This window comes from Pan troglodytes, chromosome X (genome assembly GCF_028858775.2).
Source record: "Pan troglodytes isolate AG18354 chromosome X, NHGRI_mPanTro3-v2.0_pri, whole genome shotgun sequence".
Taxonomy (NCBI): domain Eukaryota; kingdom Metazoa; phylum Chordata; class Mammalia; order Primates; family Hominidae; genus Pan; species Pan troglodytes.
The window spans coordinates 132,389,033-132,413,347 of NC_072421.2; the positions used below are offsets into that span (position 1 = coordinate 132,389,033).

A 24,315-nucleotide genomic window follows, 5' to 3' on the forward strand; every position below is an offset into this window, starting at 1 on the left:
ATCTGCCCCTCCCCTCCCGCCTCCCCTTGAAGAGACAGACTGGAGGCTCTCACAGAGGGCCATCTCTCTCTGCGCTCCTTAGGCAGTCCCTCTTGCCTCCTGTCCTGTCTCACTCTCCTGCACACACGCACCCAGTGAGTACTCAAGGCTAGTGGCTTCTATTCATACTTCCGAGACATGTCTTGTTGACCGCCTCAGGCTCCACCCCATCCTCAGAACCTGTTTAGGCCCCATGACTTTTTGCTTGGACTCCTTCAGTAGCCTCCTGTTTGAACTCTGCTTCCACTCTTACCTCAGTCTAAACCATCTCCCAGAAAGCAGCCAGAGGTATCGATCTAAGATGTACACATGACCACGTTACTTTTCTCCTTAAAATCTTTCAGTCTCAACAGTACCTACGACACCTTAGCATGGTATATAAAGTGGGCCAAGGCAGGCAGATCCCTTGAGGTCAGGAGTTCAAGACCAGCCTGGGCAACATGCTGAAACTCCATCTCTACTAAACATACAAAAATTAGCCAGGCGCCGTGGCTCACGCCTGTAATTCCAGCACTTTGCGAGGCTGAGGTGGGCAGGTCACTTGAAGCCAGGAGTTCGAGACCAGCCTGGCCAATATGGCAAAACCCATCTCTACTAAAAATACAAAAATTAGCCAGGTGTGGTGGTGCATGCCTGTAGTCCCAGCTACTCCGGAGGCTGAGGCACGAGAATCGCTTGAATCTGGGAGGTCCAAGGCTGCAGTGAGCCAATATCATTGTGCCACTGCACTCCAGCCTGGGTGACAGTCAGATGCTCTCTGAAAAAAAAGAAAAGAAAAGAAAAATAGAGGTTGTACATATTTTCGGAGTTCAGGTGATATTTTGATATCTTCATATAATGTGTAACAATCAAATCAGAGTAATTAGGATACCCATCACCTCAGAAGTTTGTCTTTTCTGGCCGGGCATGGTGGCTCAAGCCTGTAATCCCAGCACTCTGGGAGGCCAAGGCGGATCACGAGGTCAGGAGATCGAGATCATCCTGGCTAACAGTGAAACCCCGTCTCTACTAAAAAATATTAAAAAATTAGCCAGGCGTGGTGGCAGGCACCTGGAGTCCCAGCTACTAGGGAGGCTGAGGCAGGAGAGTGGTGTGAACCCGGGAGATGAAGCTTGCAGTGAGCCGAGATCGCGCCACTGCACTCCAGCCTGGGCCACAGAGTGAGACTCCATCTCAAAAAAAAAAAAAAAAGAAGTTTGTCTTTTCTTTATACTGAGAACATTCAAATTTTTCTCTTCTACCTATTTTGAAATATACAATAAATTACTGTAAACTATAGTTACCCTACTGAAGTATCGAATACTAGCTCTCATTCCTTCTGAAACTATGAAACTACTAGAAAAACATATTGGGGAAATGCTTCAGGACAGGGCAAAGATATTTTGGGTAAGACTGCAAAAGCACGGGCAACAAAAGCAGAAATAGACAAATGGGATTACATCAAGCTAAGAAGCTTCTGTACAGCAAAGGAAACATTCAACGAAGAGAAGAGACAATCTACGGAATGAGAAAAGATATTTGGGATCTTGGCTCACTGCAGCCTCAACCTCTTGGGCTCAAACCATCCTCCCACCTCAGCCTCCCGAGTAGCTGGGACTACAGGCGCATGCATTCATAGCTAATTTTGATATTTTCAGTAGAGACGGGGTTTCCCCATGTTGGCCAGGCTGGTCTTGAACTCCTGGCCTCATGTGATCCACCCCCCTTGACCTCCCAAAGTGCTGAGATTACAGGCGTAAGGCACCACGCCCAGCCTGGAGGTCATTATCTTAAGTGAAATAAGCCAAGGACAGAAAGACAAATATTCAATGCTCTCACTCATTGTGGGAGTAAAAAAGTGGATCTCATAAAGATAGAGAGTAGATTGGTAGTTATTAGAGGCTGGGAAGGGGAGGGGAGAAGGGTGTATTGAAGAGAGGTTGATGAATGGGTAGAAATATTTTCTCCCATTCTGTAGATTGTCTCTTCACTTTGTTGAATGTTTCCTTTGCTGTACAGAAGCTCTTAAGATTGATGTAATCCATTTATCTATTTTTGCTTTTGTTGCCTGTGCTTTTGCAATCTTACTCAAAAAAATCTTTGCCCTGAAGCATTTCTCCAATATGGTTTTTTTTTTTTTTTTTTTTTTTTTTTTGAGACAGAGTCTTGCTCTGTCGCCCAGGCTGGAGTGCAATGGTGTGATCTCAGCTTACTGCAACTTCCACCTCCTGGGTTCAAGCGATTCTCCCGCCTCAGCCTCCCGAGTAGCTGGGATTATAGCCACCCATCACCACACCTGGCTAATTTTTGTATTTTTTTTTAATAGAGACAGGGTTTCACCATGTTGGTCAGGCTGGTCTTGAACTCCTGACCCCAAGTGATCCACCCGCCTCAGCCTCCCAAAGTGCTGGGATTACAGGCGTGAGCCACCGCACCCAGCCTCCAATATGTTTTGCTAGTGGTGTCATAGTTTCAGGTCTTAGATTTAAGTCTTTCTTTTGATTTGATTTTTGTATATGGTGAGAGGTAGGGGTCTAGTTTCATTCTTTTGCATATGGTTATCCAGTTTTCCCAGCACCATTTATTGAAGAGGCTGTTCTTTCCCCAAGGTATGTTCTTGGGATCTTTTTTCAAAAACGAATTGGCTGTAAATGCATGGACTTTTTCCAGGGTTCTCTATTCTGTTCCATTGGTCTACAGGTTTGTATTTATGCTGGTAGCAAGCTGTTTTGGTTACTATGGCTTTGTAACCAAAGTATACTTTGAAGTAAGGCAGTGTGATGCCTCCAGCTTTGTTCTTTTTGCTCAGGATCTCTGCAACCCTCTTCTTCTTTTTAAAAAAATATGGAATGCTTCATGAATCTGTTTGTCATCCTTGTGCAGGGGCCATGCTAATCTTCTCTGTGTTGTTCCACTTTTAGTATATGTGCTGCCAAAGAAAGCACTGCAATCCTCTTCTGATGTACCCTATACTCTAGCCCAATACATTTGGCCATCCGTAGAAGAGAGCAGGGTCTGGGACAACTCAACCAGCACTGGCTACCTCAAATACTCTCCCTTGAAAGGAGGCCACACTATCAGTAACTTCCATAGGTCCCTTGGAGTATAACTAAAGATACAATTTTCAAAATTAAATTGTATTGATGCTCACAGGAAGAGTAAGGTGAAGTGTTGACCGATCCCCTCTCCATAAGAAAAAGGCCCAAAGAATTCTCCCCAGTTGCCCTACCCAGGCTGCCAGTAGATCTTCCTTAAGCTCATGCCTCTGATAACTTTGTTCACAGATTTCCTCAATTTATAATGCCCTTCTCTGTCTTTGGAATACCTACTTATCTTTCAAGGCCCAGTGGAAATGCTCCTTCCTCCACTAACCTTCCAGGATCTTCCATGAGAACTATTAACTCCTGCTCCATCACCATAGAATGTTGCTTATTCTGCTTTACAATTCATCTTAGGTAATCACTAGCCACATGTATATCTTCCTTTCTCTCCTACCTAGACTATGAATTCTTCAGGATGCCAGCACAATGCCTGATCCAGAAATGACATTAATACCATTTGATGAAATAAAATCCGTCATCTCCATTGCATCTGAAGCCCTAAGTAGGCCCAGAAAGGACCCTAGGCAAGGCCTCATACAACAACCATCCACCCTTCCCTAGGACATCTCCAACTTAACCTGGCCATGTGTCACTTTTGCAAATACAAACTGGTTAGGCAGCAGGGCGTTGCAAAAGGACCAATGCTTGTACTTCCCTTGCAGGTCACACTGGTTTGTGGTATAATATGCGGTTGTGGAAAATGTAACTGGTACAGCTCACATAAGAATCCAGTATGGAAGGCCAGGCACAGTGGTTCACGCCTGTAATCCCAGCATTTTGGGAGGCCCAGGCAAGCAGATCACCTGAGGTCAGGAGTTCGAGACCAGCCTGGCCAACGTGGTGAAACCCCGTCTCTACTAAAAATACAAAAATTAGCCGGGCCTGGTGGCAGGCGCCTATAATCCCAGCTACTGAGGAGGCTGAGGCAGCAGAATTGCTTGAACCCGGGAGGCGGAGGTTGCAGTGAGCCGAGATCCCGCCATTGCTCTCCAGCCTGGGTGACACAGTGAGACTCCGTCTCAAAAATAATAATAATAATAATAATCCAGTATAGAAAAATTGTAAGGTGCCATAAAAAACAACTGAATTTCCAAAAGGAGACACGTCTCCCACCTCTGGGAGGCTTTTGACTCCTATTTGCTTTAGACTACCCTTGGGCTTGTTATCTCTTCAGATCTTATAAATTGGAAGATTTCTTCTTTTGCAAAAGTGGGCATCTTGTTTTGTGTTGTTCTTGCATCATTTAAGATACATTTGCTTTCTTTCCAATTATATCACAAGTTACACTCTGGAGGGTTTGCAGGTTGCAGTGAGCCAAGATCGCACCACTGCACTCCTGGGCAACAGCCTGGGCAACAGAGAAAGACTTTGTCTCAAAACAAACAAACAAACAAACAAAAAGGGTGAATGGTCTCCCTTTTAGTAAAGCCTGTGTTAGTTACTTCAGGAAAGATGCAGAGTCCGCTAGGCATTGGCATTGGCAGTCTTGGGATTAGGACTCAGTGAGAGCCTACTGTTCATAGCCTTTATATATGAGTGCTATTTTTGAGCTGAGGTGAGTTTGAGAGGGGCCTTATGAGAGGAGTGGGGAATATTGCCTAGTTCTCCCATTACCTTGAGGCAAGGGCTGGAGACCAAAAGATGTGGCTAAAACAGGGTTGAACACCAATAAGGCTTCGGCTGCATTCTCATTAGCTGACAATCCAGACACATGGTCAATCCAGCCATAAAAAGGTACTAAAAATCACACCTTTAATTCTAGACTGTTCAGACATGTTGCATTGCCAGTCCATTTTGGTAGCCTTTGCCCAGAGCTCCTCTCCTGTTATTTCTTGCCATAGCTCATTTTGGAAAAAAATTAAGGAACAGGAATCATAATTGCAGTCATTCAGTGGCAGAGCAGACAATAGAGACCTGTTTTAATTCCCTAGAGCACTTTTTGCAAAAGTAGGAACTGATTTCCACTGTTGCACTAACTAGCTGTACCTTTTTTCTTCCTGGGCCTTGAAATTCACTTCATAAAATGAAGCTGCTGGACTAGAACGAGTCTGTGGCAGGCCTGGTCAGAAATTTCTGTTCAAGGTCCTGGAACTAGCCTTCCTCCTGTCTTGATTCCTTGTGCAAGTTTATAGAATCAAGCCACAGAGAAACTGCCCTGTATTTCTCATCACTCCTACCCCATGACCCATATAAGTTAAATAAAAATGACTAATCAAGTTAATCAAGAGCACTTGAATTGCCTGCTAGACGTCAACACTATGTATGAACAACTTTGTTTTATTCTTTAAATACTGGGAGCATTTTCCATGCTCCAGAGCTTGGGGTGGCCTCAGGGATGCCGAGAACCCTATGACTTAGTGAGCCTGTGGGCAGAGCTAAGGATGGTTTTTCACCTTCTGTAGTAGCAACCAGGGCACCTGTACTCTTTGCACCTGTCAGGTTACAACACTGTTACACAAGGCTATCTATTCATCATGCTAGAGAAAATTGACCAAGACAAGGAGACTGTCTTGGGCATAGTATTAAGGGGAAAGAAATAAAAGTCAGGAATTCCTTGTGGATGTGGAAAATAACCATGGAATGAGGCATGTGAGGCAGTGTGGTTCACTGGAAGAAACATAGAGTCATGAGCTGTGGAAACTGGCGTAAGTTGCTTAAATTCTCTGAGCTCAAGCCTAGGCAACATGGCAAACCCCTTTCCTGCTAAAAATACAAAAAATTAGCTGGGTGTGGTGGCACACGCCTGTGATCCCAGCTACATGGGAGACTGAGGCACGAGAATTGCTTGAACCCAGGAGGTGGAGGTTGCAGTGAGCCAAGATTGCACCACTGTACTCCAGCCAGGGGGACAGAGCGAGACTCCATCTAGAAAGAAAAAAAATTACCTGAGCTCAGATCCTTCATTTGTGAAACTTTCCTTCATAAGGTAGCCTAAGTACAGGAAATAATGCATGTCTGTAAAGTGACTAGAACACAGAAGGCACTCATATATATGTTTATATTATGAAGAAGCTGGGACTTGATGAAGAATGAAATAAAGGCCATGGCCACTGAGATTAGTCAACTTTGTTGTAAAAATTCAAGAGGCTGTTGATAATGGGGGAGGCTGTGCATATGTGGGGGCAGGGGCTAAATGGGATATCTTGGTACCTTCCTCTCAGTTTTGCTATGAACCTAAAATTGCTCTAAAACAATAATGTCTTTAAGAAAAACTGTCAAGGGGAGGACAGGCAGTGGCTCACACCTGTAATCCCAGCACTTTGGAAGGCCGAGGCGGGCAGATCACGAGGTCAGGAGATTGAGACCAGCCTGGCCAACATGGTGAAACCCCGTCTCTACTAAAAATACAAAAATTAGCCGGGCGTGGTGGTGTGTGCCTGTAGTTCCAGCTACTCGGGAGGATGAAGCAGGAGAATCGCTTGAACCCAGGAGGTGGAGGTTGCAGTGAGCTGAGATCACGCCACTGCACTCTAGCCTGGGCGACAGAGTGAGACTCCGCCTCAAAAAAAAAAAAAAAAAACTATCAAGGGGAAACAAAAACAAAACAAAACAAAAAAGCAAGGGAATCCATCTTATCTAATGATGTTGTAGACCAGATACTGTCTTAGGTCACCCTCAATTGCAGCTCATGTCTCAGCATCCTCCAGGGATTTCCAGGTAGTAATTCATACTTGGTGTCTCCACGCTCTTGGACATTTGTGCATGCTATTTTCACCCTGTCCGGTACCAAACCCTGATGAGTGTTGCTATTTTCCACAAGAAATCCAGATACAATCAGCATTTTCTAAATTTGTCAATTTTACTGCAATTCTTAAGGATTGTGGGGGAGATCCCACATCGTACCCTGAGTAGCTTTGTACTATCCCACTGTCTCTACTCTTCCACTCTGTTCCTTTCCAAAGTCTGTACTTCCTGTGGCCTTATCCTTTATACTTAGCTCCTTGGCTTCTCTCATAAATGGCAGGCCCACCAGGTTCATCTGGAATTTTCTATCTAGCAATCTGGTAGGTGCTCAATGAAACATATTTAAAACTTAAAACTGGACTGAGACTTTTGAAACACCCAGTTGAGGGAATATGCCAAAGAGCATCACTGAAATTTCATTAAGCATCCAAGATGTATAACTTACCACCCTCACCTACTTACCTACTTTCTTCATGGGCAAACTTGGAAGACAGACTGAACTAATAATATACCTAGAAAAAACCCCACAAGTTTGTTGTTGTTGTTGTTGTTGTTTTTTGAGACGGACTTTCACTTTTTTTGCCCAGGCTGGAGTGCAATGGCGCCATCTCTGCTCACTGCAACCTCTGCCTCCTGGGTTCAAGCAATTCTCTTGCCTCAGCCTCCCAAGTAGCTGGGATTATAGGCACCCACCAACCATGCCCAGCTAATTTTTGTATTTTAGTAGAGACGGGGTTTCACCATGTTGGCCAGGTTTGGTCTTGAGCTCCTGACCTCAGGTGATCTGCCCACCTCAGCCTCCCAAAGTGCTGGGATTACAGGCGTGAGCCACTGTGCCTGGCCAAACCACAAGTTTTTAAGGTAAGCATGTGCGTCACAGCACTTCTGGGAATATGTCCTCACAGAGGCACAGATGATTTCAATGACTGGGGTGAGCAAGCCACAGCAAGGGGAGATTCTGCAATAACATATACTTAAGATATAGCTTGTATATAATTATACTCCACTTCAGCCCATGTGATTTTGTACTTCAAAAGTGACCAGCTCTATAATCCAGCTGTAAGTATTTTCCCAAATGTCCACTGCAAGAGGCAGGTATACTATACTGCAGTGCAGTGGTTAAGAGCATGGATAAGAGGCATTCAGACCTGGGTTAAAACTTCATTTTGAAACTTACTAGCTGTGTGTGACCTTGGGCCAGTTTGCCTCTTGTAGCTTCAGTTTCCTTATTTGCAAAATAGGGGTGATTATATAAATGTTGATGTTCTCAGTATAACTCTTCAAAACACATTTTTAATGTTGGCATTTGGAGTAACACCAGCATCTAGATACATATTTAGAATCAGTAACTTTCCTAAATACATGAAATTCAGCATTTGAAATATCTAAACTACATTTTTAAAAGCCAATTCTAGTTTAAGCTGGTTACGCACACCCAAACAAGTTCCTAGTCTTTGAAGTAAAACCCCCAAATAAAAAACCAGTAAAAAACTAAGTTACACAAGATTATGTCCCCAGAATACACTTTCACCAGTGGTACTTTATTATTAATTTTTTTTTTTTAGAGACAGGATCTTATTCTGTCTCCCAGGCTGGAGTGGAGTGGCACGATCATAGCTCACTGCTGCCTTGAACTCCTAGACTCAAGGGATCCTCCTGCCTCAACTTTCCGACCTGCCTCAGCCTTCCAACCCACCTCAGTCTTCCGAGTAGCTGGGACTAAAAGCACATGCCACGACACCTGGTTAATTTTTTATTTATTTTTTCTTTTTCTTTTTTTTGAGACAGTCTCATTCTGTCGCCCAGGCTGGAGTGCAGTGGTGCGATCGCAGTTCACTGCAACCTCCACCTCCCAGGCAAGCGACTCTCCTGCCTCAGCCTCCTGAGTAGAGGGGATTAGAGGCATGCGCCACCATGCCCGGCTAATTTTTGTATTTTTAGTAGAGATGGGGTTTCATCATGTTGGTCAGGCTGGTATCGAATTCCCAACCTCGTGTTCCGCCTGCCTCAGCCTCCCAGAGTGCTGGGATTACAGGCATGAGCCACCGCGCCCGGCCTAATTTTTTATTTTTTGTAGAGATGGGGGTCTCCCTTTGTTGCTCAGGCTGGCCTCAAACTCCTGGCTTCAAGCAATTCTCCCACCTTGGCTTCCCTGCCTCCTGCTTGGGATTACAGGTGTAAGCCACTGTACTGGGTCTACCAGTGGTACTTTTAAGCTGGCATGCTTAAACTCGCCTAACTTTATATGCTCAGCAGTGATAGTCCATGATTGCCTGTCCCCTTGTTCAGAACACTTGGGGCAATTTTTGTTTTTTTCAGAACAAAGGCATATCTGCCTCAAAGAAGTGTACAATTCCATACTTCTTAAGATATAGAAAATGCTGGCTGGGCATGGTGGCTCACGCCTGTAATCCCAGCACTTTGAGAGGCCAAAGCGGGTGGATCACGAGGTCAGGAGATCGAGACCATGCTGGCTAACACGGTGAAACCCCGTCTCTACTAAAAATTACAAAAAATTAGCCGGGCAGGGTGGCAGGCACCCATAGTCCCAGCTACTCGGGAGGCTGAGGCAGGAGAATTGCGTGAACCTGGGAGGCAGAGCTCACAGTGAGTGGAGATTGGGCCACTGCACTCCAGCCTGGGTGACAGAGCAAGACTGGTTTGGTCTAGCTCCTGTTTTCCACCGCACAGAAAGCCAATCATTGACACAACAATTATTGCCAAGGAAGAAGGAAGAAGGCTTTAACTGGGTGCTGCAGTCAAGAAGATGGGAGCTCAGTCTCAAACCCATCTCCCTGACCCACTAAAACTAGGGGTTTATATCGCAGGGAAAAAATGTAACAATGTATAAGAAAGTAGGAACTAAGGAGAAGCAAGGAAGCAATCATGACTAATGAGGAGTCCCACATCTCATTATCTGGATGTGCTTATCTGATGAGTTTCAGTTCTCGATACTTTTCCTGAGAGGCCTGAAGGTCATCTCCTGAGGAAGTAACTCAGATAAAACAAATATAAGTTTTATGCTTTAAGATCAGAAGGCTCAATTTCTGTTTATCAAAAAAAATAAAAATAAAAATAACTATCTATGAGACTATTGGGTCAGTTTCACTTGCAGCTTTAAAATGAATGTTGTTGTTGCTGTTTCAAACCTTAGCTGTATTCTGGAGACCTGAGTTTGCTCCTCCCAGAGGCTGTCAGGACAAAATCTGGGATAGCTTAAGCTCCTCTAGTTACATATTACTCCCACTGAGAGGTGGCAGCGTGCTGGCAGCCCTCACTCGCTCTCCGCGCCTTCTTGGTCTCAGTGCCCACTCTGGTCGCACTTGAGAAGCCCTTCGGCCCACTGCTGCATTGTGGGAGCCCCTCTCTGGGCTGGCTGAGGCCGGAGCCGGCTCCCTCTGCTTGCGGGGAGGTGTGGAGGGAGAGGCGCAGGCGGGAACTGGGGCTGAGTTCCAGGTGGGCGTGGGCTCGACGGGCCCCAAGCTCGGAGTGGCCAGGCTGGCTCCGCAGGCCTGGGGCACTGAGGGGCTTAGCACCCCGGCCAGCAGCTGCGGAGGGTGCGCCAGGTCCCCCAGCAGTGCCTGCCCACCAGCGCTGCGCTCCAGTTCTCCCTGGGCCCCTGCTGCCTCCCGGCGGGGCGGGGCTTGGGACCTGCAGCCCGCCATGCCCGAGCCTCCCCCGCACCTGGGGCTCCTGCACAGTCCAAGCCACCCCCTGCTCCGTGGTGCCCCGTCCCATCGATGGCCCAAGGTCTGAGGAGTGCGGATTCACTGCGTACTGGATTGGTGGGCAGTTCCGCTTGTGGCCCCTGTGCAGGATCCACTAGGTGAAGCCAGCTGAGCTCCTGAGTCTAGTGGGGACTTGGAGAACCTTTGTCTAGCTAAGGGATTGTAAATACACCAATCAGCACCCTGTGTCTAGCTCAAGGTTTGTAAATGCACCAATCAGTGCTCTGTGCCTAGCTAATCTAGTGGGGACTTGGAGAACTTTTGTGTCTAGCTCAGGGATTGTAAACACACCAATCAGCACCCTGTCAAAATGGACCAATCAGCTCTCTGTAAAATAGGCCAATCAGCAGGATGTGGGTGGGGCCAGATAAGAGAATAAAAGCAGGCTGCCTGAGCTCAAGTGGCAACCTGCTTGGGTCGGCTTCCACAGTGTGAAAGCTGTTCTCTTTTGCTCTTTGCAATAAATCTTGCTGCTGTTCGTTCACTTTTTGGGTCTGCACTACCTTTACGAGCTGTAACACTCACTGTGAAGGTCTGCAGCTTCACTCCTGAGGCCAGTGAGACCACGAACCCACCAGAAAGAAGAAACTCTGAACACGTGTGAACATCAGAAGGAACAAACTCCAGACACGCCGCCTTTAAGAACTGTAACACTCACCACGAGGGTTCGCGGCTTCATTCTTGAAGTCAGTGAGACCAAGAACCCACCAATTCCGGATACACCACCATCTCCCAATTATGCTTCTTGCCCTAATTCTCTGCTTCTCCTATTACTTGAAGTTCCACTCTTCCCTCAGCAACCAAAAACTTCTATCATGCCTTTTCTGGAATGGCTGCTATATAACTATGACTTACCTTTATATCCTCAACACCTTTTATGAGCATTTTTCCACCTCCTTAGTGGAAATCTGATTTTCCTCTGAGAACACCATTTCCTCTGTAGCCCCGTTCAATGGTAGCTACTTAATCTCTCAGCACTCCACCTTCCATAGTCTGGGAGGTGGGGTTGGTGTCTTCCACACTGGGGAATGCCACTTTCAAACCATTACTCCTTCCTATGAGATACATGCTGTTTGGCTATGATAATGCTTCCCCATCTTGGTCCTTGTTATCTACTGAACTCCTGGCCACTCCTGTGTATTCACTGGAGACTTTAGCAAGTGGCTTTTAGTCTTGCTGTCTACTGTAAGTCCTGCTGCCATCATTCTGGGGGACTTAAGTGTCCACATGGTCAACCCACCCATTAACCTGGCCATTCTGTCCGTTGACCTAATTTTTTTTTTTTTTGAGATAGAGTCTCATTCTGTTGCTCAGGCTGGAGTGCAGTGGCGTGATCTCAGCTCACTGCAATCTCTGCCTCCCGGGTTCAGGCGATTCTCCTGCCTCAGCCTCCTGAGTAGCTGGGACTACAGGCGTCCGCCACCATGCCCGGCTAATTTTTTGTATTTTTAGTAGAGACGGGGTTTCACCGTGTTACTCAGGATAGTCTCAATCTCCGGGTCTCGTGATCCACCCTCCTCGGCCTCCCAAAGTGCTGGGATTATAGGCGTGAGCCACTGCGCCCAGCCTTACCTCCTAATTTCTAATGACCTTCTCCTCCACACAGCCACCCACTTCAACTGTTGCACCCTAGACCTTATAAACAGCAGAAACTTACCCTACCTAATTCAAGCTTCTCCAATCCATGGTCCATGGGCTGCATGCAGCCCAGGATGGTTTTGAATGCAGCTCAAGACAAATTTGTAAACTTTCTTAAAATGTTATTTTTTTGTGATTTTTTGTAGCTCATCTGCTGTCTTAGTGTATTTTATGTGTGGCTGAAGACAATTCTTCTTCCAGTGTGGCCCAGGGAAGCCAAAAGATTGGACACCCCTGCCCTAATTTGAAATTCTACTTTCTGATCAAACCTCCCCGTATGCCATTTTCCCTTCAATTACTCCACTATACCTGTTTTTTTTTTTTTCTTCGACGAGGAGATACTTGGCTGGCTATGAACACTAATTCTGTTCCTCTTTGATGCTAACAGAAACCCACTTTTTTTCCACGATCCATCTTTTAGGGAATGTGATTCTATTTATCAGCTTTGGGGTCAGTCCTGATTAATCTAAAATGACAATTTTCAAATTGTGGTCCATATTGGTCCCTTTCCAAGGTTTCATAAAGTCAAAACAACTTGCAAAATAATAGTCATTATTTGCCTTTTTTTTTCTTTGTGGGCAATTTCACTGATGGTGTAAAAGCAATGGTAAGTAAAACTGCAGGTGCACTGGCACACAAATCAAGACAGTAGCATCAGCCTACTAATGGTCATTATACTTTTCCCCACCACACACTTGAAGAAAGAAAAAAAATCAAATTTTACCTGATTAAGCAGTGAAAATTACTAATTTTATTAAATATCAACTTTTGAGTACAGGTGTTAATATTCTGTGTGACAAAATAGGAAGTATGCATAAACCACTCTGTATACAAAAGTATGATGGTTATCTCAAAAATAAAAACAACTTGTTATTTGAGTTGCAAACTGAACTAGCTGATTTTGTCATGGAACTCCATTTTTACTTGAAAGAATAGCTGACAGACAAACTATGGTTATTTAGACTTGAGTATCTGGCAGATTATTTTTCATAAGTGAATGAAGTGAGCTTGTCACCTTAAAAAAACAACCTTTGTTCTTCACTGCTTTCAACTGTGACAAATGCTCCTGAGCAATCAAAGAAGATGAAAAACAAAAAAATCCATTAGATTTAAGAACATGAAGGTCCTGCTGACCTTCTCAAAAGATTTCACTAGAATGGTGTGGGCGGAATACAGATTAAGGTAGATTGAGAAATGAGTGGGAAGTGAAAAAAATGGAAGCAGTAAGAATAGACAACTCTTTGAAGAAGTTTAACAATGAAGGGGAAAAGGATAGAATGGTAGCTGGAAGGAGGAGTGGGATCAAGGAAAATTATCCTAAAGATGTGAGAGACTTGAGCTTGTATAAACAATGATGGAATGGAGAAAATATTAGGTTGGTGCAAAAGTAAGTGCGGCTTTTTCCAATTAAAACTAATGGCAGGCTGGGTGCGCTGGCTCACGCCTGTAATCCCAGCACTTTGGGAGGCCAAGGCAGGCTAATCACGAGGTCAGGAGTTCGAGACCAGCCTGGCCAACATGGTGAAAATCCGTCTCTACTAAAAATACAAAAAATTAACTGGGCGTAGTGGCGGGCGCCTGTAATCCCAGCTACTCGGGAGGCTGAGGCAGGAGAATCATTGAACCTGGGAGGCAGAGGTTGCAGTGAGCCGAGATCGTGCCACTACGCTCCGGTCCAGGAGACAGAGTGAGACTCTGTCTCCAAAAAAAAAAAAAAAAAAAAAGTAAAGGCAAAAATCGCAATTACTCTTGCACCAACCTAATAAAAAGGGAGTGACCAAAGATACAGAAAAGGGAGAGAATAGTGGGTAAGATTCAGGAGAAGAGTTTGGGATCTGGGGCTCAGTTGATGATGATGGTAGTGGTGGTGGTCGTGGTGTGTGTTTGTGTGGATTGAGTAGGGGTGGTAGAAGTTTTGAAGAAGGTGGAAAAGGTAAATTGTCATTGTAGAAAGTGGGAGAGCAAACAGACCAAAGAAACAAAGTAGTCTTGCTAGGCAGTGTTGATCTTGAGCTCATTCTCTCCCCTTGCTTCTCCCTCCCTCTATAAGTTGCTGGTTTCCAGATCTGTACCTCTAGTCCATGCACTCACTGCCTCTTGATACCAGTGGGCTAGGTGAGATCCCCGAACACTGGTGGGACCTTGACCCTGCCCGTTGTCCAAGCTCTTGACAGTGTCTTGAGAAAGAATTCAAGGACAAGTCAGAAAATAGTGAAAGCACACTCTCAAGAAAGGGGCGTGCAAGTGTACTCAAGAGAGTCGCACCCAATAGGCTTTGGGGCTTCTATTTTTATGGGTTTCTTTAACCAAGGGATGAAATATTCATGAAGACTTCTGGAAAAAGGTGAAGATTTCTCAGAACTGTGGCACCACCCATTTTTACACCAAATATGGGTGTTCCCAGAACTGTTATGGTGCTGGTGGATGTGAGATTATGTTAATGAGCATATAGTGAGATCCTATAGGTCAAATCCAGGGCCATGTTGGGTCCAGTCATTCTTAGCCAGCTTGGCCCACATCCTGTTATTCAGGGTCTTATGGGTCCTTAGCATATGCAGCTGTTTCAACAGTTTCCTTTTACTAGTCATGTAAAACTGCTGCCTGAAATTTTCTATTCTCCTGCGACCACCTTATATTATTCCTGTCCCACTCTGACCTCTAGACCCTCATATCTAACTAACAACTGGATATCTCCACTTGGGTGTCACACAAGCATTTCACTCACAACATCCAAAAGCGAACTCGTGATCTTCTCTCCCAAATCAGGTAGGTCTTCTCTTAGTGTTCCTTATGCCAGTGAATGATGTTATCATCCATCCTGTTTTACAAGACAGCACCCTAGGAGTCATCCTTGTTTTGTCAATTTTCTTCTCCCTCTATATTCAACCAATTACCAAGTCCTATTCATTCAGTTTCCTTCACAAATCTTAAATCTATCCATATCATTCATTACCCCTACTACCACTTTAATTCAGGTCAGTATTATCATCTGCACTACTGCTATATCCTCCTACCTTCCTCTCCCACCCTTTTATTTTGTTATAAGCAGTCTGAGTGATCTTTTTCAAAAGCAAATATGTCACACCTCTATTTAAAACCCTTTAAGAGCTTTTCATTGCCTCTAGGATAAAGAGCAAAATCTGTAGCTCTTCCTCTTTCCTTCCGTCTGCACCTCCACCCTCTGTCACACGGCTCATATTCCCAACCCTTCATCCTTCCCTACGTTATCTTTTTTTTTCATAATCACCTTCTTCTTCTTCTCCTTTTTTTTTTTTTTTTTTTTAGGGTTTTGCCATGCTGTCCAGGCTGATCTCGTTGAACTCCTGGCCTCAAGGGATCCCCCCACTTCGGCCTCCCAAAGTGCTGGGATTACAGGTGTGAGCCACCACACTCGGCCTCCATAATCACTTTCTAACAGTCTATATACTTTATTCGGACTATTATTTGTTGTCTGTCTCCCTCCCTCCTCTAGAATGTAAGCTGCATGAGTCCGTGGATCTTTGTTTTGCACACAGCTATATCGCTAGTTTGCACCAAATTTGCCCCCTCAAGCCTGCCCCCCACCCCGCCAAAATTCGTATGTTTAAGTCTTAACGCCCAGTACCTCAGAATGTGACTATATTTGACATAGGGTCTTTAGGAGGTAATTAAGTAAAATGAAGTCATTAGGATGGGTCATAATTCGATCTGACTGGTGTCCTTATAAGAAGAGATGAGGGCTGAGCGTGGTGGCTCGTGCCTGTAATCTCAGCACTTTGGGAGGCCAAGGCAGGTGGATCATCTGAGGTCAGGAATTTGAGACCAGCCTGACCAATATGGTGAAACCCCGTCTCTACTAAAAATACAAACATTAGCCGGGCATGGTGGAGTGCACTTGTAGTCCCAGCTACTCGGGAATTGCTTGAATCCGGGAGGCAGAGGTTGCAGTGAGCTAAGATTGTGCCACTGCACTCCAGCCTGGGCAACAGAGTGAGACTCCATCTCAAAAAGAAAGAAAAAAAAAAGAGATGAGGACACAGACACACATAGAGGGAAGATCATGTGAAGACACAGGATGCAGGTGGCCATCTACAGGCCAAAGAGAGAGGCCTCAGAAGAAACCAACCGTACTGACACCTTGATCTCAGACGTCAGCCTCTAGGACTGTGAGAAAATAAATTTCTGTTGTTTAAGCCACCTGGTCTGTGGTACCTTGTTACTGGGCAGCCCTGACAAACTAATACACTCCCAAACACCTAGGACAGCTCCCAGCGCATAGTAAGCACTCAGCAAATATTTGCTAAAAGACTAGATAAATGTGAGGCTGTTTTGGAAAACTTTCAAACTGGTTTTTTCCTCTGCTTTCACACCACCACAGCAATCATCACAACAGAAGAAGAATTCTATGACCAAAAGTGGTGGGGGGGTTTTCCCCCACACACTAAGTCCTCCAATTGAATTCCAACACTGTCTACCTGGAGATACTGTCAGATCCCACAAAGGGAGGGCTCGGTCTCCAAGGCTGCCCCTCCACACACACTAGGTGCAAGTCCAAGCCTCCAGAACTTCTGACTGACTGGTTTAAGTTGGGGTTCCCACAATCACCTCTTTGGGTTCCATTAATTTGCTAAAGCAGCTCAGAGAACTCAGGAAACAAGTTTACTGGTTTATTATGAAGGGTATTGAAAAAGATACAGGTAAAGAGATGCATAGGGCAAGGTATGGGGCAAGGGGCGCGGAGCTTCTACGATCTCCCTGGGTGCAGCACCCTCCAGGAACCTTTATGTGTTCAGCTATCAGGAAGCTCTCCAAACCCAGTCTTCTTGGGTTTTGACGGACGTGTCATTATGTCAGCATTCCTTCCCCTAAGGTATGTGGCAAGACTCTGTCAGGAGAGGGTCTTAAGATCCATAATCAGAAAAGTGGGGGAAGGATTCAAGTTCTGCCTTGCGGCAGGTGAAAGGAGAGTGGGAGAAGATCAGATTCTGTTTCCTGAGGCCAGCTTCTGAGGCCTAGCACACCCAATATTATAACAAGAGTGTAACAAGGGCTATGGGAGTTATGAGCCAAGAACCATGGGCGAAAACCAATGTATATATGTACATCATAACACCGCAGAGGCCCTCCTTGATCTGGCCCCTGCTGTTGTCTCCCAACATCCCCTGCAACATTTCCCTTTGATCTCTCAACTCTATCCAAACAGGACTTTTCCGAAGTCCTGAAACGTGACTTGCTTTCCCCACTCAGAACCTTTGCATACTGTGCTCTCTGTCCCGGAGTGCTCTCCCCATCATCCCACCAGCCCTCCCCCACACCAGCACCACAGTTTTGCATGATTTATCCTTCAGGTATCAAATGAAATTCAAAAAAATATTTTCTCAAGCAGATTAATTGGCTCTCAAATGATGTTAGTTAGGCCTTTGTGTTCTGCTCTCCCATCTATTCATCTCTTCTCTGTGTGTACGTTGCTTAGAAGGAATGTTGTGTTGGTTTGGAAGAATGACTGATAAATTACTCAGAGGAGGGAGTGAGACCCACAGTGAGACATAAGGAAAGTAATTTTTTCTCTTGAGTGGGATGCAGATAAAAGGAAGGAGAGAATAAAAGCTTCAGATTCATCTGCTATAACTTGTTTTTTTGTTGTTGTTGTTGTTTTTTTTTTTTTTTTTTTTTGAGACAGGGTCTCTGTCTCCCAGGCTGGAGTGCGGTGGCGCCATCACGGCTCCCTGCAGCCTCGACCTCCTGGGCTCAAGTGATTCTCCCACCTCAGCCTCCCGAGGAGCTGGGACTACCCATGCCCGGCTAATTTTTGTATTTTCTGTAGAGACAGGGTTTTGGCATGTTGCCTAGGCTGGCCTCAAACTCCTGGGCTCAAGTGATCTGCCCTCCTCAGCCAGGATTACAGGCATGAGCCACCGTACACCCACTGGTGCCCAGTCTCATCTGTTATAGTTTGACAAATACCTGGTATTGGGACAATTTCTGAGCTGTTTGTTTGAGAGACTGATGGAAGATATTGAGATAAATTTTAACTACACTTTTTTTCTAAACAAGGAAAGGGTCTAGCACTGTGATTTCTGCTTGTTGTGGGGTCCTATCATTTATGGAACTTTCTTATATCTTTTATATTTTTTTTGAGACAGAATCTCGCTTTGTTGCCCAGGCTGGAGTGCAGTGGCATGATCTCGGGTCACTGCAACCTCCGCCTCCCGGGTTCAAGCGATTTCCAGATATTTTTTGTATTTTTAGTAGAGACGGGGTTTCACTATGTTAGTCAGGCTGGTCTCTAACTCCTGACCTCAAGTGATCCACCCGCGTCTGCCTCCCAAAGTGCTGGGATTACAGTCATGAGCCACCGCACCCAGCCCCTTTCCTATATCTTTTAACCCAACATCCACTAGCTATGACCTTCTACTCACTCCATTCTCCCTGTATTCACCCCTCCCCAGACAAACCCCACCTCCTTTCACTGTTCCAATATGCTTCTCTCACAGCTCTCTGTCCATTTCTGTGACTGGCTGCTGGATTTGATCCAGCAGCACAGAAACCAGCAACCCAATGAAGGTAAGATACCCACCCAGCAGCCTGTCTCAAGTTCCAGGCATACAGAGCCCTGTTTCCAATCCTGTTGGTCCTAAAAATATACCAACCCTTGGCAGGTGGCTGGGCTATTTTCAACCTTGGGGGCCTCAGGAATCAAGGGATTCGTGCCAGGTCAGGAAGCAGAAAAGCAGGCTTTCATTGGTGGGCTTCATATAGAAACAGCTGTCTTGTGGCATGAGTTCAACTGATTCTCAATTGTCTATTTACTGGCATTGCCATTTTGCTGTTTCCTTTTTAAAGCTCAATCACATTTTCCAGTTCCACCCTAAAACATGAACCTGGGATAGCAAATGCAGATATTGGGAGGGGAGGGTGAAAGTCCAGAGAAATATCTTTTTAAAACCTGTCCACCTTCATGTAGTTCTGGAATTACAGAGGAGCGCTGAAGGAACACTGAGTGACTTCTAGTTTCTCAGCAGTTTCAGGCTTAAACATCATGTCTAAAAAGTGGGTCATGGTGCCCGTTTCTGCTGGCAAAATTAAAGTACTATTATTATCCCCATTTTACAGGGGAAGAAACCTGAGGAACAGAGAGGTTAAATTACTTGTCCAAGCTCACACAACTAGGAAGTGGCAAACTCAGATCTGTCAGGTTTCAAAGCTTATGCTCTTAATCACTAGTGTTTCTGACACTGTGGTCCTCAAGTTGTCCCACAGAATGGTATTAAGTCAATGACCATCTTATAACCAAATACTGTCATGCAATTTCAGCACTAAAATTTGCATTTCTGTTTACAATCATAATGGTACCAAAGATTACTACTTTAATTCTTTTGGATCCAAGGGAAAAGAACAGAGGTAGACATAAAGTATAAGTGATATATTTCCTTCAAACGAAGCCAGATAACATCAAAGTTAATTCAGAGGAATTGTTTTAATAATGCACATGCTAATATTCAATTCACACTGGGGCAAGTGATTTCATCTTAGCAAAACAACACCATCCATTATATTAAACTAGTGTTAGTGATTTGAGTTGTATTGATTTTTTAGTTTTGTTTGCATTTAATATGTGAAATTTTACATATTTTACATATGTAAAATTTACATTTTTTTTTACAGTTGTTTAAATGCTATGAGTATAAGGAGTTTATGTCTTGTTTTATGTTATCATATATGTAAGTAATATTAGAAGATCAACACTGAGGGCCTGAAATAATTATTTTCTGATGGAAAGTGTCCACACATTGTTCCTATTTGAGAATCTGCTGTACAGGGCATTGAAAACTGTAAAGAGCTGCATGACTGTCCAGGAATTCTTTTTGTTAGAATTTTGTTTTTGTTGCTGTTATCACCTTGGAGATATGTGAAGGACTCAAGGTGACCCTAACCTCCCTTAAACCACTGGCGCATGTAGGCAATAAAACTAGACATCTTTGGCATGTCTTGACTATTCAGTCTAATTACTGTATCTTGGTAATTTGTGTTTTAAGCTATTGCTAAAAGATCGGACAATTTTCTCATTTGTTTCTCCAAACAAAAAGGATGCAGTGGCAGGTCTTAAGGTGAGGAAAGAGAAAAAGGGGGATAATTTCTATTTTCTTTCACTTCCTCCAAATTGCATATCATTTTCAGCTCCTTTCAAACCTGAATGTAGTTATGAAATTGGGCAAATTGGTTCAAAATGATTGCCCACTCACTATTCTCCAAAAAGAAAGAAATGGAATGAAATCAAAGCTCCTCACTCCATCCCCAGAGTAAAGGGAAATGTTTGATGCAGCTCAGACTGGAACTCTAATTCTGGCTTTGCAATTTAGAAGCTCTGAGCCTCAGTTTCCTTACATGCAAAATAGGGATAAGATAATACTATCTTCAACCTCATAGAGCTGTAGTGAAGATTAATGTAAATGAGATAATATGTGTATATCATCTAGATGGAGCCTATCACAAAGGAGGTACTCAAAAAAACTTGATTTTTTTTTTTTTTTGAGACAGAGTCTGGAGTGCAGTGGCGCAATCTCGGCCCACTGCAACCTCCGCCTCCCAGGTTCAAGTGATTCTCATGCCTCAGCCTCCCAAGTAGCTGGGACTACAGGTGTCCATCACCACGTCTGGCTAATTTTTGTATTTTTTGTGCAGACAGGGTTTCACTATTTTGGCCAGGCTGGTCTCGAACTCCTGGACTCAGGTAATCCTCCTGCCTCAGTCTCACAAACTGCTGGGATTACAAGCCTGAGCCACCACACCCGGCTGAAAAACAGTGATTATTATCATCTTCAAATCTCTCTCCCAGCAGGACTGCACAAATGTTTTATTCTTCTTTACTTTTGTAAAAATTATTTTGTTACTACTTTAATGCTTTCAGTGGAATCAACAAATGTTTTATTAACTTACTAGTTCCCTCTAACAACAGAGCCTATTTTATTTTTTTTGTCCACATTCTTTCAGGGCAAACACATGGAAAAATGCTTAAGATATAATGTTAAGCCAAAAAAAAAAAAAAAGGTGAAGGGAAACAAAAGTGCGTGTACATGGAACTTACAACCAAGGCTGGGCCTCTGTCTTCCTCTTTGCTGTATCTCCAGTCCTTAGAACAATGATTGTTGCCTGGTAAGTGGTATGACTTAATAAATACCTGTGGAATGAACAAACTGTGGAAAAATTTGAAAGCAGCTGAACAAGGTCAGAAGGAAGCATCTAGGAGTGAAAAATACTGGGATTGGATTAGAGCAGAAATGTGACTCTCTTTTCCTTCCTTCCTCCCTCCCTCTCTCCCTCCCTTCCTTCCTTCTTTCCCTCCTTCTTTCCTTTTTTTCTTTTCTCCCTTCCTTTCTTCTTTCTTTTCCTCCTTCCTTTCTTCTTTCTAAAAATTTTTAAAGTATTAAAATATATTTACAGTTGAAACATGGGAAAATGAATGTATCCTGTTTGCCTTACAGAAAAAATGCACGTTAAAAATTTCAGTCAAGCTGGCCAAAGGAGCCACAGATGTATTATTAAATTGTAATCTGGCATTATAAATTATAAGCAGGCTTTGCTGGGAATGTTCCTTGGTCCTTTTATTGCACTGTAAGGAGAAAATATTCAGAACACTTTGAAGCATTCGCACTTCAAATAAACATAAAAGAAAGGGGCAACTTGGCAATGGGTGAAATGCCATGCAGGCTTCAACATGTGAACCTAATAGAGTTGCTGTAGAGAGCTTGACAAGTAAATTTATTAGAATTTGTTCATGAAATAATTTATTTATAGTGTATGGACAATGAACCACATTCAATTTTTCTATTTAAACTCTTGGAGTTTTGAATGTACCTTGAAAGAGTTCAACTTCTTCATTTTACAGATGAGAAAAGTAATCCCAGTTTGGGGATGTGACTTCTCCAAAGTCACATTTGTATTTCTATCCCTCAGCAGCCTCATCCCAGTCAATCTCCACACTTGCATAGGGCTTGAGTTCTCTTTTTTTTTTCTTTTGAGACAGAGTCTCACTCTTTTACCCAGGCTGGAGTGCAGTGGTGGGATCTCAGCTCACTGCAACCTCTGCCTTCCAGGTTCAAGCAATTTTCCTGTCTCAGCCTCCCAAGTAGCTGAGACTACAGGCACACACCACCAGGCCCGGCAAATTTTTGTATTTTTAGTAGAGATGGGGTCAGGCTGGTCTCGAACTCCTGACCTCATGTGATCCACCCACCTTGGCCTCCCAAAGTGTTGGGATTACAGGCGAGATTACAGGCGTGAGCCACCTTGCCCGGCCACCAGGTTTGAGTTTTGTTTTTCTTTTTTCTTTCCTTTTTTTTTTTTTTTTTTTTTTTTGAGATGGAGTCTTGCTCTGTCACCCAGTCTGGAGTGCAGTGGCGCGATCTCGGGTCACTGCGACCTCTGCCTCCTGAGTTCAAGCGATTCCCCTGCCTCAGCCTCCCATGTAGCTGGGATTACAGGTGCCTGCCACCATGCCCGGCTAATTCGGGCTTGATTTTTCAAAGTGCATTGACACACATCTTGGTGTCTCAGGTTCTCCATGTACAAATTGGGGTTAATTATGGAAACTACCTCGTTCAAGACTACTGTGAGAATTAAATGAAATAGCCTCCAGTAAGCATTAACAATTGTTATTATCTTCTTAAATAAAAATTGTGGGAAGCCAATTGTTTTGGACTGAGATCCTGGACTAGGCCTAACAGAGCAAACCAAACCAGAATGGAGTCACTAGTTCTAGGTGCCATGTAATCAAACTGAACTTTAAAATGAGCCAACTTTCCAAAAAATAAGATATTCACAGTGGCCAATCAGAAGGGGCCCAGTTTATCTGAGCCAGTATGATAATGAAGTCCCCTCTATTCTAACCCTGTAAGGAAAGTAACTTTGAAATGAACAATTTGCTGGGTGTGGTGGCTCACACCTGTAATCTCAGCACTTTGGGAGGCCAAGGTGGGAAGATTGTTTGAGCCCAGGAGTTCCAGACCAGCCTGGGCAACATAAGGAGACCCTGTCTCTACAAAAAACTAAAAAATTAGCTGAGTGCAGTAATGCGTGCCTGTGGTCCCAGCTACTTACGAGACTGAGGTGGGAGGATTGCTTGAGCCTAGGAGGATGAGGCTGCAGTGAGCTGTGATCACACCACTGCATTCCAGCCTGGGTGACAGAGTGAGACTCTATCATTAAAAATAAATAAATAAATAAAAACAAGTGAAAAAAATGAACAATCTACTTTTTGTTCTCTATTTTTGCTTCTTTCCCACTTTTCTGCCTATAAAACCAACCCTCTCTGCTCTGCTCATTGGAATTCCTTCTATTTTATGGATGGGATGCTGCCCAATTCATGAATCATTAATAAAAGCCATTTAGATCTTTTCAACTCAACTTGTTGAAAGTTTGCTTTTCGACATCTTTATTGTTATAATTACTATCTTGTGGAATTTCCTCCACAGCCTTGGAAGACAGGCAGCATACGCCCTCCCATCATTTTACCTGTGAGCATATGAAAGACAGAGGGGTTAAGTGGCTCATCTAGCTTGTAAGTACCACAGTCACATCTGGAACTCTGATATTCTGCCACCCCATGCATTGATCAACTCCTTCAAGATCCTTTCCAACTCTAAAATTCTGTGGTTTCAATATAAATGAATCTCAGGGTCAGCATTTTAAAAACTTTGAGTTTTTTGTCTCAAGAAAGTAGCAAAGGGTAGGGCTCACATTACATAGAGTCGTCCCTCTGTATCTACAGAGGATTGGCTCTAGGACCCTCATGGATACCAAAATTCTCAGATGCTCAAGTCTCTGATATAAAATGGCGTAGTATTTGCACATAACTGATGCACATCCTTCTTTATATAAACCATCTCTAGATTACTTATAATACCCAATACAATGTAAATGCTATGTAAATACATACACTGCATTGTTTAGGGAAGAATGACAACAACAACAAAAAATCTGTACATGTTCAGCACAGGCATTTTTTTTCAAATACCTTTGATTTGAAGTTGATTGAATCCACAGATGCATAACCCACAGATACAGAGGGCTGTCTGTACTAATAAATCAGTGGTGTCCCATTTAGTGCATTTAATTTATGCAGATTTAACTGTGTGGGTATGCTCTACCAATACAGGAAAATAAAAGAA

The 24,315-nt window shown here is 44.0% G+C and overlaps 1 non-coding gene across 1 annotated transcript; it reads right to left on the reverse strand.

The window, feature by feature from the left end:
• Window positions 1–2,856: 2,856 nt before the first annotated feature.
• Window positions 2,857–2,963, reverse strand: LOC112207122 (U6 spliceosomal RNA). The gene has a single exon (XR_002941591.1). It is a non-coding gene; the product is annotated as a U6 spliceosomal RNA (small nuclear RNA).
• Window positions 2,964–24,315: the final 21,352 nt, after the last annotated feature.